The sequence below is a fragment of the Molothrus aeneus genome, chromosome 5 (genome assembly GCF_037042795.1).
Source record: "Molothrus aeneus isolate 106 chromosome 5, BPBGC_Maene_1.0, whole genome shotgun sequence".
NCBI classification, from domain to species: Eukaryota; Metazoa; Chordata; class Aves; order Passeriformes; family Icteridae; genus Molothrus; species Molothrus aeneus.
The window spans coordinates 52,180,751-52,190,597 of NC_089650.1; the positions used below are offsets into that span (position 1 = coordinate 52,180,751).

Genomic DNA, 9,847 nt, shown 5'->3' on the forward strand with positions numbered 1-9,847 from the left:
TCAGCTCAGGGATATATATGAAAGCAAATATATGAAAGTAAAGACTTCAAACCAAAACAGACAGAAAGTGTGAGCTATTGAAAGTATAAGGCTATTACTAAATTTCAGGCTAAGATTACAGTTGTGGATATATGAATTACAGTAAGCTACTGGTAGTAAAAAATATTTAAATAATGCAATTTAATTAAAATAGTTGGTTATCTCATGGAATTATATTAGCTAAAAACCTGGAAAAATTTTTAAGAACTTATCATTGCTTCCAAAATATTTAAGAAAAAAACAGAAGCTGCAAAGTTTTTACTGCAGGATCCTGTGGATGATGATGACAGAAGCCCTATTTTCAAGGGTTGTGACTTTCATGAGTGCCAAACCAAATTTATTTCAGTTAACATAAAATTAAATTAAAGTAGATAATAAACCATGTGTAGAAGTGGATCTTGATGATAGACTGTGATTGCTGACTTACAAACCAATGCTCCAAACTTTATTGTAGCTGTAATTCTCCAGGAAGAATGGCCAACTAACTGTTTAGGCTATTAACCTGCATGTGTGAAGTGCAAATGCTTCAGCAGAAGTCCTCTGCTAACACTTCAGGATTGTACATAGGTTTACAAGTTGTAAGGAAGAGATTATTTTTGAGAATGTTGGCATGGGCCTTCTTGGCAAGAGTCACGGAGTCGGAAAGGAGCTGAAACGTGGTAGTCACAACTCATTTAATCACAGGACCACTTTCTGATGTAACATAATCCAATAAAATGTGGTATGGCTCCACTGCTGTCAATTAAGGAGTTAGTGCGAAGGTTCCCCAAGAACATGGGGAAATACTTACATTAATAAACTGAATTAGATATGATAATGAGAATGTCTCCTCTGCATCTAACAGTATGATTTGTTGATCCAGATCCAAGGACAAACTTTATAGAAACATACACAAAAGGATTTCTACATAGAAATCAGCAGTATTTTATGAAGCAGGATCCTGTCAGAGATCACATTTTATACTCCTACTGTATAAAAATGGGCACTCTGGACAAGTTAATGAATGAATGATTAAAGACACTACTAAAGTAGCAAAGCACAGTCATATTTTAACAGTACTTTTCTTGACCTCTTAGATGTAGAAAAAAGTTTTATTTAATAGAAAAAGTGAGTTTATTACCAGAAATGTTAACATTTTAGAGGGATGTCATCAATCTTGCTTTATAATCAACCATCAAATATTTGTCTTGACACTTCTATAAATTGTTCTGTTAATGCATAAGTTTACATTAGAAAAATACAATTAGAACACAGTTTTTAAAAGCATGACATTTAAGTCCATAATAAAAGTAATGAAACTGTTAACACTGTATTGAAGTTTTTTATTTACAACCCATTGTATAATTTGTTAAATTATAAGAGAAATATATGGACTACAATTACAAATATCAAACTTGATTAAAGTAGGAAGTTCATATTATGCAACCCGAACCTAGTAAGTTAAAAAAAAATACATTTTAGGTGTCCTAGTTCTGCAGATTTATGTAATATTTGCCTGGATTTTCTTATATTTTTGTTACTGTAGAGTGCTGTTTTAGTCAAAGTCATCTTCTCTCTTCAAAGAAAACAATGATATATATCTTGCAATGTAGAAAAGTAATACTTGTAAAGAGCTTCCTCCATCTGTTGTTGAGTTGGCACTGGAACATGTGCAATAAATTTCTGTTGGCCATCTTCACCTTCTCTCTCCTTGCCACCTTCCTCATCACCCCCTTCATCATGGGTACCATTGATGTTTTTTTCCTCCACCTCCTCACCTCTTGCAAGTTGTGCATCTCTCTCCATCTTCCATTTTTCCATTGATTCTGCTATAATTTTCTTCTCATGTTCCTGCTCCAGGGTCTCCAGAATCCCATCATCTTCATCCCTGTAGCCATAGTACTCAGTGTTGATGTCCTTCATAAGCTTAGCCTGGGTCTTCCATGGGGGTGGCAGGGGTTCCTTTCAAAAAGCTCTCTAACTCCTGGCAAGTCCTTTGCAGCCTCAAAGTATTTGTAGCCTCTGTTTCCTAGAACTTCTTTTCCTTTGTGATCTAACATTTTCAGGCTAATCCTAGCATAATCAAGACCTCCCAGCTCCTTTATTCTGTATTCCCAGTGTCCTTTCTCCCTCAGAAGTTAATTTCATCATTCAGGTCCCAAATTCTGAATTCAAGCAATGCAGCATTTTGGATCTGTGCCACTTTCTTAGAAATCTCCCCAAAGATCTATCCTCCTCTATTTCTCAGCTTTGGGCAGTTCATTACACTCTGATGCAAGGAAAGGCTCCTTGACTTTTCCTTCCTCAAGCCCTGCCGAACATGCCGTACGCACAGGAGCTCCATGCCCCAAAACTGAACCTGACCCTGCTCCAGAAGTGTACCAGTGAAACCCTCTTGGCACAGAGCAAGGAGGCAAAGACACTTTTAGGATTGTAGCATTGCACCATACCTTTATAACTGGATGATCCTGCACAGAGATAAAGCCACTCATTTCTTTGGTGGGACTTTTCTTCTATTTTTCAGGTTTTTCAGCTTCCCTGGCTTTTTGTTTCACACAGCTCTTTGACTGTATTTTCCTCACAACTCTGGCTGTTGCTAGCTCTGGCTGTATTTTTGCAACATTTTACTGCTGGGTCGGGAATACCTCTGGTCTTTTCCAGCTTTTAGCTGTAGGGACAGGCTCTGCATGCACTGTCCTTGGTCTCCCTCCACTCTGCCAGCAGGAACTGGCTGCTGTCCTCACACTGAGTCACCAAAGGTTATGACAGGAGGGGTGGGTCAGAGACAGAGACAACACACACCCCAGAATTCTCATGTAACAGCAACGTATTTTATTCTTCCTACCTCCTTAAACAGGAGGATTTGAATCTCCTGGTCCAGACAGGTCATTGGTCTGGCTTAAACACCAGCTCCTGTACCAGTGAGACACCTGCAGCTTAGGTTGGAACATGACTGGGGGAAGTCCCTGTAGGTATTCAAATCCATCCCATCATAGCTCAGCCCAGGGGCTGGTTTATGGAACCAGGCTGGGCTTCTTCTTTATAATCAAATTAATTTCCTAGCACAAGCTAGCTCGTACTGTAACATGCACCTTTGTCCACATGTTCCAGGCTGTATGTTTTCTGTCCCACACCACAGGACAAGTGTACCAATGGAAAAGCAGTGGTTGTTAATTTTCCAAAGAGTAAAAACACTGCTCATCATCAGTCAGTTTCTTCAATACATATGGTGTTAGCCAGAACCGGGTGATCCTTCCTATAGGAGATGCTCTTACTGAAATCCTTTGCTCCCAAAACTGGCCTGACTAAAGAGTACCATCTTGGATATGATTACTTTCTGTGGTTGAGATGGGCATATAAAAGAAATGGGAAAATTATTTTAATACCTTAAAGTAATTTTAAAAAGCCTGCCAATTTGGAGTCTAAACCACATTTTCTGATGTCAATTGAAACCCTGCTATAGACACACACACACACACACACAAATCCCCTTTGATTGCAGTCAACTTTGAATGTGACCTAAACCCTGCAGAGATGAATATTTCTCAGTGTATAAACTTCAGCAAGTTGAAAACACTTAAAATACTTTCCCAGAAACATTTTCTATGAACTGTAATCATCAAAAGGTTTCCTCTTGTTATGTAGTGAATTGTCCTATCTCAGAATAAAAGTAAAATTTAGCTGAATCATGGGCTATATTAAACATGAATGATTTATTTTTTCCCTTGTGGTCTTAAAGCAGGACCAGTATCCTAAGATTGCTTTTATAGAGTATTATGACTTTACCATCCTTTAAAATAAATAGAATGCTGATATCTTAGCTACATAATATAAATGTAGGATTTTCTCTGGTTTTTTTTTTTTTTTGGTCCACAAATGTGTTTCATTAAATGCTATGGTTCAGGCTATACATATATATATATTCCTGGCTAGAACTCATTGTCATAGCACACTTATTATTATATTTTTAATTTAACTATATTTTATAATTTTTGACACACAGATTCAATACTGAATAAGTTTTATTTTAACATCATCCTTTCCCCTTTCCTCCCCTGCTTTTATTCTAGTGAGTTTGCACTTTCAGGACTTATGTTTCTAAAATGGTATACAGCTTCAAATCCTGGAAAAGTCAATGCCAGTCTGCAAGTCATTTTAACTTCTCTCTGAATTAGAGCATATGTCAGTGCCACAGTGAAGGCTGAACCCAAAAAACAAACAGCAAGGGTAGCATGTGCTTGATGAAATTTACTTTAGTCTCCTTGCTATTCTGTAGGAGGGCCACTTACCGACAGAATGTGAACCTTTCAGTATGGAAGGGAAATACAAGTTCTGCTTTCCCATCTTATCATGGTGGAATACATACATTACAGTTCTGGTTGCCAGAAATTGTAGTCTCTTCAAAAGAAGCAAGTGGCTCCTATTGTGGCTGTTTTCAGGGATCTTTAGTTTCCTTTGCTGATTAAGAAATGGCTCTAAAAATTGCCAGTATTACAGGCTATAAAGCCCCATCCAGTGAGCTGCCAAGTGTCTTCCTTTGCTGCTGAATCCATTATCGTTGAGGCACATTTAACATGTCCTTGGCTGTGCTTGCAGCCACGAATCACTTGGGAAAAGTCTCTCTGAGTGGTCAACAACTCTCCTTAATTTACCAGATCTGCTTGGACACCCTGCTAATCTTATTTAACACACATTGAAAAGTTACTGACTTTTGGGCTTGCTCAAGATTTCTCATTTGTATGTTTTCCAACCTGTGTTCATTTATCTTGTTAAACATTACATTTCAGCAAGCAAACTTCTCAGTTCTGGTGTCTTTATTATTTCCTATGTATATCTCTATTTTATTCTTCCTTTCCTGGAATTTTATGTTGTAATTTTTTGTTGTCTGGCTCTTATCAAAATATATTCCTATTTTTTTTCAATCCCTTGTACCATGTCTTTATTAATTAAAAAATGAAGTTTTGTATTCTTTTTCCAGGTTCTATTTCCCCAGCCTTTTACCTACTCTCTTCATTTTTTTTCTTATTTCTTCTGCTCTATATATTTATCACATTGTCTTTGCTGCTGACATACCCACAGACTATCTCACATTTGCTCATCTAGGCATGTTCTCGTGAAGCTTATCTCTTTCTGCCACTCTCAGTGTAAAGACTCTTACCTTCCTGCCACTGCCCTCTTTTTTCTGCACACATTTTGAAATTCAGTCCAGTAGCTCCTTATATACAAAGATAAGCTACAAAAATGTTGCTAAAAGTATTAAAAAAATAAAGAAAAAAATCCACAAACACAAGAGAACTCACTTTTTGGCAGGTTTTGTACCATCTTAGGGTTCTATCCTGTGCATTGTTGCCATTAGCATTCTTTTCTGAACAGTAAAAAAGAACAGTGTCAGATGGAAACATTACAGAATCTTCAACACTTAAAAAAAAGGACTAATTAGAGTAAAATGAGTAATGTGAGCTGTCTTTATTAACCAATTGGACAGTTTTATGCACAAGCGAATTGCCTAGATAATGGAAATATGGTCAGTCTTATCCATGTGGAACACAACAAAGTGAGAGGCATTGAGTTAATTGAGGGAATGACCAGCAAAGCTGGAGAGGACAGATAGAACAAAAGAGTAAGGAAAAAATCAGCTGAAGTGGGAACAGGAATAGTGGAATGCCTTGTATATGATAACAAAAAGGAGTTGGATATTAGGCCTGTTATACTAACAATTATTTATGTAAGTTGTCTTTTGAAGATAGTATTGTATTAAACAATAGAATATGTAGCTGCAGTTTGATGCAGCTATCAAAAACCACTAAAGTGATCTTTGGGGTATTTCAACTATTCCAAGGAATTCTTTCCAAGTATTTTTATTATATATAAGGAATAATTTACAGAAGGCATATAGATATCTTACCAAAATACTGTACACAAATCTGATCAGCCAAGTTGAAGAAAGAATAATTAAAGTATAGAAGCAACAGATTGACTGATACAGCTGAAAGCATCTCTCTTGTTGGAACATGCTAAAGGGGCTTGTTCTGCTAAATCTTCAGTGAAGGCTGAAATAAAACATGATCACTCTTTTCCCATAAGAATTTTAAGGCCCATATATCTGGGCAGTGTGAGGACAGAGAAATAAAAGAGTCATGCTTGTATGAAAACAAATGACACATACTGATCAACAATAAATGCATGGTAGAAGTATTACTGTATTTTAATTACTGCTGTGAAAAGAAGTAGAACGGCTTAGAAGCAATTGATTTTAAGATGAAATTCGCTATATTTCTGCACAGGTTTTTGTGACATTATAGGGAGCAGTATTTGCTGAGCTGTGATGTCCTGTCCAATTCAATATCCTCAAGGGTTATGCAAGCTAGTGCAATACTGATTCTTCACCCTAAACTTGTAGATTTATTTTTCTTACTGCAGATCAGAGCCATGATAGATTAGCTCCAACTGCTCATCCAGTTTGTATTGGAGCACCAGTTTTATTGAGGCAAAAACTGAAGTGTGAACTTTTAACAAGGTCCATTGTTCAAAAGCATTATACCTTAAACATAATGGTCACTGTCTTATAGGAGCAAAATAGGATATTTATACTGGCCTCTATAGGTAGCATATTTTGACATTTGCTCAAACCTTGCCTTCTGTAGAAAACTGTAGTGGGGGAAAAGTAACATGAAAACAATTTAGTCTCAGAATCTTTAGAGTTTTGGTTGATCTTTTTCTGTCTCTACAAAGAAATCAAATGCAAACAACATCATGAGGAAATGCAGTGATGGAAGCATTACGTACCTCTAAAATCCATTGATTACCTATCTTTTCTTATAGTTGCAGCCATATAAACAAAATGCTAATGAAATGGAGTATTACTCTATATTGAAATATTTGAAGCTAAACAGTTGTATATTCTTAAGCATTTGAATACACTTAATTTTTCTTAATAAATTCATACATTCTGAGAACTTTGGTAAATCATTGAAGATCCCCAAAAACTGCAAATGAAAAATAAAGATGTGTAATTTTTTTCAGTGGTAACAGGATTGTTTTGACAAGGGGAAAATTCAAAATAGAAATTACTAGTTAGCTGCACAATATAGGAGAGTTCTCAAATTTGAGAGATGCTGCTGGATAGGATGAATCTCTAAGTGAATGAAAATATAATGAATATATGAATACTCATAATTACTGAAAAAATTAGTGAAATTACTCTTTTTGACTGTAAAATTCTAATTTTACAATAGAATTTTTTCTTCATTTGGTTCAAGTTGAAAATATTTCTGTTTGTCATTCTGAAAAAAGATATTTCTTCATACAGTCAATTCTTAGAACACCATGAATATGAGCGGAATCATTCTTTTTATAAAGGAAAGGAAACATATATGTGCCATTTCAAGGGGATATTTGCTTGCACCTGTCACATCTTATCCAGATATGGATGCTGTGAGAGGACCTTTTTGGACCACTTGCATTGCTACCTTTCTCCAGGGGTAACACAGTTAACATTCTACAAGTGAAATGTGATGGTCCTTTTGTTTGAGATTTATAGTCGGGGAGTTGTGTGAAACCTTTCTGAATATTTCAACTGCAGACAAGTAAAATATTTTTAAGCCATGTGAGTACTTCATAGAACATTAGGAGATAGAATATTTACACCATCTATTTGAGTAAAAAGAATTTGTTAGGACTCTTTTGTGTACTGAGCTGCCTGCAGTTCCTGTCTGGACATAACATTTCCTTTTCCAAAACCCCTTACTATTTCTGTCTCTCTTGTAATCTTGTAGGATTATGTCTTTTGCTAATGTGACCTGATTTGCATCGCACCTATAAATTGCAGGTAAGCAGCAACACCTCAGAGGAGAATAAGAAATGGCATTTTATCACTTCTGGAGTTGTGTATTGTAAGGTCAAGGTTGGAGTATGCCTAAGGGAAAAGTATTTGCCACTCACACTTTGTTTTCTCTGTGACCATGTAAAAGGACTTCAGTCTCCAGAGATATGATTAAAGCAATTTACACAGACACTAAATCTGTGCACGTGGAACTGGTACAATGAAGAACAAAGCTACAAACAGATAAGGCAAACCTTGGGATTTTTGTCTGATTTCTTGACCCTATGGGACACCTTCCATTCTCCAAGGCTGGGTAAGAAACATATACAGGTCCTGTATACCTTTTAGTTTTGTCAACCATAATTGGAATTTGGAAGAATAGGCAGCACTGTAGTCAGAAATCATTTGTCAAGAAGTGCAATTGTAACCAAAGCATAAACCATAGAGGTCAATTGTTGATCTCTGTCAAAAGGTAGCAAAATAGAATTCACAGCCTTGAGCTAAAATATTAATCTTTCCCTTTTTGGTTTTCTAGAACTTTGTAAATCTGTGTAATAACTTAATAAGAAAGTTTTTAAATCAACACCACAACATTTTAGCAAGCTAAGAGATTTTTTTCTAACTGCCTAAAATATTAAATGAAGAAAACTTCATGGAGACATGTGACTTCCACATCTGAAGGCAAAAAAAAAAAAAAGAAGCAACACTTGTGTATATTCACATCACAGCAATAAATGTACAACAAATTAAAAGAGACCAAAGCTCACTGCAAAACATGCAGATGCCATTTTAAATGCTTTGAAAAATACTATGATTCCTGGACTTTTTACAGCTTGAAGAAAACTGGTTATCTACTGTATAATAACAAATGCTGAAACGACATATTCATTTCTGTACACTTTATCATGATAAAACATTCTGAACACAGACTTACAGCTAAGAAAAACCAAATTATCTCAGTGGAGAGAAGATATGGCCTTTTAAACTACAATTACTATTATCTTTAAGAGCAAAACAACATTACAAATTATCTACCTTTCATATAGGATTCATTTTGTATTTTAAAGAACTCCTATTTGTTATTTACTGAATTTGGTCTGCTGATGAAAAATATAATTATGCCAAGAAGTTGCATAATTAGCTACAACTGTCTGTTCTTGTAATGTTCTCTACAATAGCAAAACATATATTAGTGGAAAAAATAAATTAACTGTAAAGTATTCAATGCTTGAAACATCAGCATTGACAAAACTGGCAATAAAAATTAGAACCATTCTACACTTCTCAAAGCTGCATGGCCTGCTTTTTTTGTATAGGTGAGAGAGTTGTGACAACTGCCTAGTGCTAAAGTAATTTAAATAAATAAAAAAGACCCCACTGGATAAGTTAAAATAGATCCTAAATAAATCATATTGGATATGCTCTCTGGATCACTGAATGATAGTGTTCTGCCTGCATCAGCAGAGACTACCAGTTGCAAGAAATGGTATAGACAATTACAGAAAAATGTGCTTAGAAAGACATTCTCTTTGTATCATATTTAATTAGTCATTGGTTTATGCCCTGAGGTATAAAGGCTTGAATTCCAATTATTTTATCCTACTTAATATTCACGGTTGTGATTATTCTCTGTCTTCAGATCAAATGGAATCTTTCTAGTATTTTACTGAGTTAATATGCATCTTCAGCCATCTGCCTTGTGTTGACTATTAACTTCTGATAATGAGTGCCATTGCTGAATTATGCACATGGTAACAAACCACTTTCATTTACTGCTCTTAGAAATGGCTGTAGCTTGAATGAATATCCCCTTTTCTTAAATTAAGAAATTACATAGGCAAAACCAACCTTACTTTTCTACCTTTATGAAGTTCCTTCTAATTATTTTATAGCCATGTCTGAATGCAGTAGATTTTAACTTTTCTCCTGTTTAAGTGATTCCAGCAGATAGCCAGTTTCACTATTTGTATCTTACCTTTTTTGTGTCTGTCACATTTTTTCCGAAAT

General features: G+C 35.5%; 1 pseudogene; it reads right to left on the minus strand.

The window, feature by feature from the left end:
- Positions 1-1,596: 1,596 nt before the first annotated feature.
- On the minus strand, positions 1,597-2,510 carry LOC136557120 (pre-mRNA-splicing factor ISY1 homolog pseudogene; annotated as a pseudogene).
- Positions 2,511-9,847: the final 7,337 nt, after the last annotated feature.